General features: G+C 43.2%; 1 non-coding gene across 1 annotated transcript; it reads left to right on the forward strand.

Moving 5' to 3' along the window:
* Positions 1 to 1,350: 1,350 nt before the first annotated feature.
* LOC141645252 (small nucleolar RNA R71) lies at positions 1,351 to 1,457 on the forward strand. The gene has a single exon (XR_012544835.1). It is a non-coding gene; the product is annotated as a small nucleolar RNA R71 (small nucleolar RNA).
* The last annotated feature ends 4,930 nt before the right edge of the window (positions 1,458 to 6,387 follow it).

Here is a 6,387-nt window from a genome sequence, read left to right on the forward strand (position 1 = left end):
GGAAAGGTACTTGTACGTTTAAACTACGAACAACATTTTCAAATTTATTGAAAGATACCTGTTCCTTCGTCGGCACCAATCTCTCCGGGTAGGGGGCTGTAAGAAGTAACTTAGCCCTCTCCTCTAAATCTCGCATGCCGGCATTAGTGGACTTAGGCTGAAAGTCCATTACCTTCTCCTTATTGAAACTTGACCCCTCTTCAGACCGTCTCAAATATGAACCATTGATCGACATTGGGTCGTACTTCAGAACTGGGACTGACCCATCAGCACTCGGGTCTTGCCCCAATACTTTCGGAGTTGTCGTACCCCGAAACAAATGATCCCTCAAGTTATCGGGCATTGGAGGACGAAATTGTTCAATATCAGCAGCGCCCTCGGTCGATCGACCGGTTAGGTCAGTCGATCGACTGACTTGAACAGGACCAGAAGCTACTGTTTGTCGCACTTCAGTCGATCGACCGGGTATGAGTCGATCGACTGACATACCTGCTGATCATCTTTTTCTTTCCACTTTTCGTTCCAGCTTTCTTTTAACTCGGTTCCGCCTCATCTTTTGCAGCATCGTCCTCGACCATGACGGGCCCCTCAAGGGTAGACCCACTCCTCAAAGTGATGGCATTAAGGGTCTCTTTTTTATCTGCCTGAGTCGGTAAGTGTCCCGGAGCTCGAGTGGTATTCTTGCTAGCCAATTGAGCAATTTGGCTCTCTAGTAGTTTCATTCCGGCCTCTCTAGCTTGGGACTCTTTTTGCAACATATTCTTCAACTCAGCAAAGTCAGAATTTTGAGATTGTTGCTGCTGCGGCACATAGGGAGGTTTTTGATATGGTTGTTGCTTGTGAGGGGGCACATATGCTTCTTCTTCTTCTTCTTCTTTGTGGAGGTTGAGTCGGATTCAGGACATTCTGGCTACTCCACCTCAAGTTGGGATGGACATTCGGCTCATAGTATGTGTTTGTCTGCCTGTAATATTGAAAGGCAGCACAAGACTCGAAGGGACTAGGACAATTTTCTGAGACATGTCCCTCAGCTCCATATCTTCTACAGACGAAAGGACCGTCTGAAACAGCATTCACATGATACATCCCTCCTTTTGAAGCTCCTCCCAACTCGTATTTGTCAAACCTCACCGTGAGAGCCTCTAATGCGACTACGAAGGGGATTCGGCCTCCTCCTCGATTGCCTCTCTTCCCATATTCACTTTATGGGTGGCTAAGTCATCAATGATCTTCCACCCCTTAGTCTCTCTCATATTCTCAGCAAATCGGCCATTGGCTGCAGCATCCAAAATAGCCCTCTGTTCGTCATACAACCCGTTATAGAACTGATTGCAAAGACTCCATTTTTCGAACCCATGGTGCGGAATAGTTCGCACCAGCTTCTTGAAACGGACCCATGCTTCATGAAAGTTCTCATCAGGTCCCTTTTTAAAGCTCGTGATCTGAGCTCTAATGGCATTCGTCTTCGAGGCAGAGAAGTATTTCTTGTAGAATGCCAAGGCCAAAGAATTCCGATCGGTGATCCCATGAGCGGCTCGATCCGGATCTCTGTACCACTCCCTTGCAAACATCGCAGTGAGAATATAAACATGGTCTCCTTTATCGGTCACAGGTCGACCGGTCGGTGGGGGTATAGAGCGGCAATAATCGATAAATATCTCCATATGCTAGGCTGCATCTTCATTTGCAAAGACCGAATCGTTCCTCTCAACTAAGTTGATATAGGAAGGCTTCGGTTCGAATTTCCTATCGGCTCCGGGTAATTCGAACCCCTTGTATAGATTTGCAGGTTTGTCGGCTCGAATGACTTGCTATAGTTGCTTCTTCAGCCATGACTGGAATTTTCGGAGATGTGACTGTCTCAGCTGAAGAGGTAGAAGCAGGAGATGTAGGTGGGTCTTCTTCGAACAGTTCGTTCTCGTAGTAACTAGATAGAGTACTCAGCTCTTCCTCTGTCGGCAATATCCTAGATGATCATCTCAACTCGCGCAAGGTCTTCTCAATCTCAGGATTGAAAGGTACTAATTCACCACCCTGTGACCTGCGCATAAGAAGAAACTACAAAAAGAATATAAGAAAAGTTTAAGGAACGGATGTCCCTTAAACTAAGAAACAAACTAAAATAAAATAACTAAAAATTAGAACAATTGCCTCCCCGACAACGGCGCCAAAATTTGATACCCGTCGTGAGGTGTCAAAAATAAATTTATAATCTCCAACTACAACTATAGCTAGCGGCAGTAGGGTTGAACCACAGAGAGGCAGACGTAATTTCTAGTTGTTTAATTTCGGTCTAAGGTAACATAAATGTGGGGGGTTTTGAGATGATTTGATCTATAGCTAAGGCGATAAAAGACAATAAACTAAAAAGACGGATAAAAACAGATATTAAAGGGGTGCAAGGATGGTCGGTTCACTATAGTTTCGGTGGCAGCAAACTAAGCAGGTCTAAATCAAACACATGAGGCGGGAAAACAAGAGGTCCTCTCGGTCCACTCTCAACAAATAACATCTTTCGATCTCGCTACAAGTCCCTAATATCACTAATACTGACTCTCGTCCTGAAAAGTGACTTATAATCTAAACTTTACCTATCTTTCGATCTCAGCATAGTTTAGTCATTTTAATTGGTGATCTAACAACTTTCCCTATCTTTCGATCTAATGGGTCAGTCATATATTAAGCATTCAACTATTTGCATGCATTCGATTCGTCAAATACAACATTTAAATCAATTAAAACGAAGGTAAACCTCACGTGGTCAGTCGATCGACCAACACGCGATTAGGGCTCCCTAATTCTAGTGCCGCCTACACTATAATTCCCCTACATCCTAGCACAATTAATTTAGCTACTCATGATACTGAATAAAACAACAATAATCATAACGAAATAAACTATCGAATTCATACTTGAAATAATCAAATAACAAATAGCGATAAACGATAATTGGCTTTGGATACTAACTAGCAATTCTATATCTATGAACAATAAAAGGCAATGGAACTGAAATAAGAACAGAGGAAATACCGAAATTGCAGAGAAAAGGATCCAAAAACCGATTGCAAAGGAGTAACTTTATTGACGGAAAATAATCTAACTAATGAATGTTTAATTGTGTTAAGAACTGTATGCTAATAACTAGATGCCAAAACTGAATAACCTAGCTTACGTTATATAGAATACAACGTAGTTCTTATTCTCAAACCTAATGTACTATGGGCTTGCTATTTCTCGATCTTTTATTTCTCGTCTGAAGTAGCGGCTTGGTCGATCGACTGAGATGCAGTGTACAGTAGCTTCTGGATCCCGTGGGTTGATCGATCGACCGAAGGCAGTGGTCGATCGACTACTTTAACTGATACTTGACTTTTATAATCTCGTGGATTTGTCTTTTGGGCCTTGAAATGCGCACCAAGCTTGTTTCTTAAGTGAATTCTTCACGTCAAATACAATGCAGGATACTCGGGGACGGATTTAGCTCAATTTCCGTTGAATTCTTCACATTTCTGCAATAATGTACAAAAACACGAAAATAGACGGAAATAGGGGAAATGGTTGCTTAAACTACATAAATGAGTTCTGAAATGCGTGTAAAATGAGGTGTAAAACATCATATAAATGACACGCATCACCATCTCTGGTCCCAAAACCACTGCCTTAACACTATCGTCCCAACAAATCGGACTCCTACATCTCCTCCCATATAAAGCCTGAAATGGCGCCATGCCAATACTGGTGTGATAGCTGTTGTTGTAAGAAAACTCAATCATATCCAATCTCTGCTCCCAGCTACCACCAAAATCCATAACACAAGCTCGCAACATATCCTCTAGAGTCTTGATGGTCCCCTCAGTCTGGCCATCTGTCGCAGGATGAAATGCTATACTCGTCTTTAAGGTAGTTCCCAAAGACTCATGCAACTCTTTCCAAAACCGTAAGATGAATCTCGAATCTCTATCAGATACTATGTCCTTAGGCACCCCATTTAGTCGAACCACGTTTTTCCAATAAGCCACAGCTAACTGTGTCTTAGTCCATGTATCTTTCATTGGCACAAAATGAGCTGAGTTGGTTAGTCGATCCACTATAACCCATATCATGTTGTTACCTTGTTGACTCCTCGGTAAACCCACGATAAAATCCATAGAAATGGACTCCCACTTCCACTCAGGTACCTCAACAGACTGAATCTTACCTTGTGGTCGTCGCTGCTCCCCTTTCACTCTCTGACAAGTCAAACAACGAGCCACGAACTCAGCTGTTTCTTTCTTCATCCCAGGCCACCAGAAAGTCTTTTTCAAATCTTTGTATAGCCTGTCACCGCCTGGATGTACATAGTATGGTGTACAATGAGCCTCTGTCATGATCATCTTTTTCAACTCCTCATCATTAGGAACACACCACCTCCCATCAACTCTCACACTACCATCTGTATGAATAGAGAATATAGACACTGTCCCTTTCTCTACTCCAGCTCTCTACTCCTCAATCTTGGGATTCGACGCCTGTTTACTGTGAATGTCATCATAAAGGTCTGGCTCCACTGTCAAATCTCCTATAGCATCCCCTTTCTGTATCATATGTATGTCCAACTTCCCCACGTCATCTCTCAACCTCATCAAAGACATAGCTGTGCAAAGAGAATGCACACTCTTCCTGCTCAAAGCATCTGCAACCACATTAGCTTTCCCTTCATGGTATATAATATCCATGTCATAATCCCCAATCAGCTCCATCCACCTCCTCTGTCTCATGTTCAACTCCTTTTGAGTGAAGAAGTACTTGAGACTCTTGTGATCTGAAAACACCTTAAAGGTCGCCCCATAAAGATAGTGCCTCCAAATCATGAGAGCAAATACAACTGCACCCAACTCCAGATCATGTGTCGGATAGTTCTCCTCATAAGGCTTCAGCTGTCTAGAAGCATAAGTAATCACTTTCCCATTCTGCATCAACACACAACCCAACCCATTCTTTGAACCATCCGTATACACCTCGAAGTTCTCACTCCCTTCAGGCAATGCTAAGATTGGAGCTGTGGTCAAATGCTCTTTTAATGTTTGGAACGCCGTCTCACAACTTTAATCCCAGCGAAACCTGTTCTCTTTCCTCATCAAAGTTGTCATAGGTCTAGCTATCTTGGAGAAATCTTTCACGAACCGTCAATAATACCCTGCTAAACCCAAGAAACTCCTGATCTCAGCCACATTCTTTGGTGCTTCCCACTTGGTAACTGCTTCAATCTTTGCAGGATCCACATCTACCCCTTTCTTTGAAATCATATGCCCCAGAAAAGCAACCTCCTCTAACCAGAACTCACACTTGGACAACTTGGCATACAACTGATGTATCGCAAAGTTTGTAACACTATCCTCAAATGCTCCTCATGCTCCTCCTTAGTCTTAGAAAAGACTAAGATATCATCAATAAAGACCACAACAAACCGATCCAAGAACTAACTGAAGACCCGATTCATCAAATCCATATATACAGCAGGTGCATTAGATAACCTAAACGGCATCACCACATACTCATAATGACCATACCTCGACGTGAAAGCTGCCTTTGGTATGTCCTCCTCTCGAATCTTCACGTGATGGTAACCCGACCTCAAATCAATCTTAGAAAAGACTGCTGCACCGCTCAACTGGTCAAACAAATCATCTATCCTTGACAAAGGATACTTGTTCTTTACTGTTACTCTGTTCAGCTCCCTATAGTCGATGCACAACCTCAAGCTCCCATCTTTCTTCTTCACAAACAGAACTGGTGCTCCCCACGCTGATACACTAGGTCTAATGTATCCCATCTCAATCAAATCATCCAGCTGCTTCCTTAGCTCCTCCAACTCCTTAGGACCCATACGGTACGGTGCCTTAGAGATTGGCCCCGTCCCTAGTTTCAGCTCAACACTGAAATCTATCTCCCTCTTCGGTGGCAACCCCGAAATCTCCTCTGGAAAGACATCTGGAAACTCTCCCACTACTGGTATCTGCTCAACTGTCGGACTCTCCACTCCATCATCCATCACATGGCACAAGATCAACGGGCACCCCTTCCTCAGATAGGACTTCAAGGTCACTACTGCAATCAACTTAAATTTGGGTTTGACAACAAACCCACGATAAGTCACACTAATCCCCTTAGGACCTCTCAAAGAAACTCTCTTTTGATGGCAATCAATCTTAGCCTTGTACTTTCCCAACCAATCCATCCCGACTATTATCTCAAAACCATCTAAAGGGAACTCTAACAAGTCTACAGGTAGATCAACTTGCCCAACTATCATGGATACACCTCTATACAACCGCCCACAAGATATAGACTCACCCGAAGGTATAAAAACTTCTTCTCTTACAGACTCATACTCACTCAAACCCAACC

Source organism: Silene latifolia, chromosome 2 (genome assembly GCF_048544455.1).
Source record: "Silene latifolia isolate original U9 population chromosome 2, ASM4854445v1, whole genome shotgun sequence".
NCBI lineage: Eukaryota > Viridiplantae > Streptophyta > Magnoliopsida > Caryophyllales > Caryophyllaceae > Silene > Silene latifolia.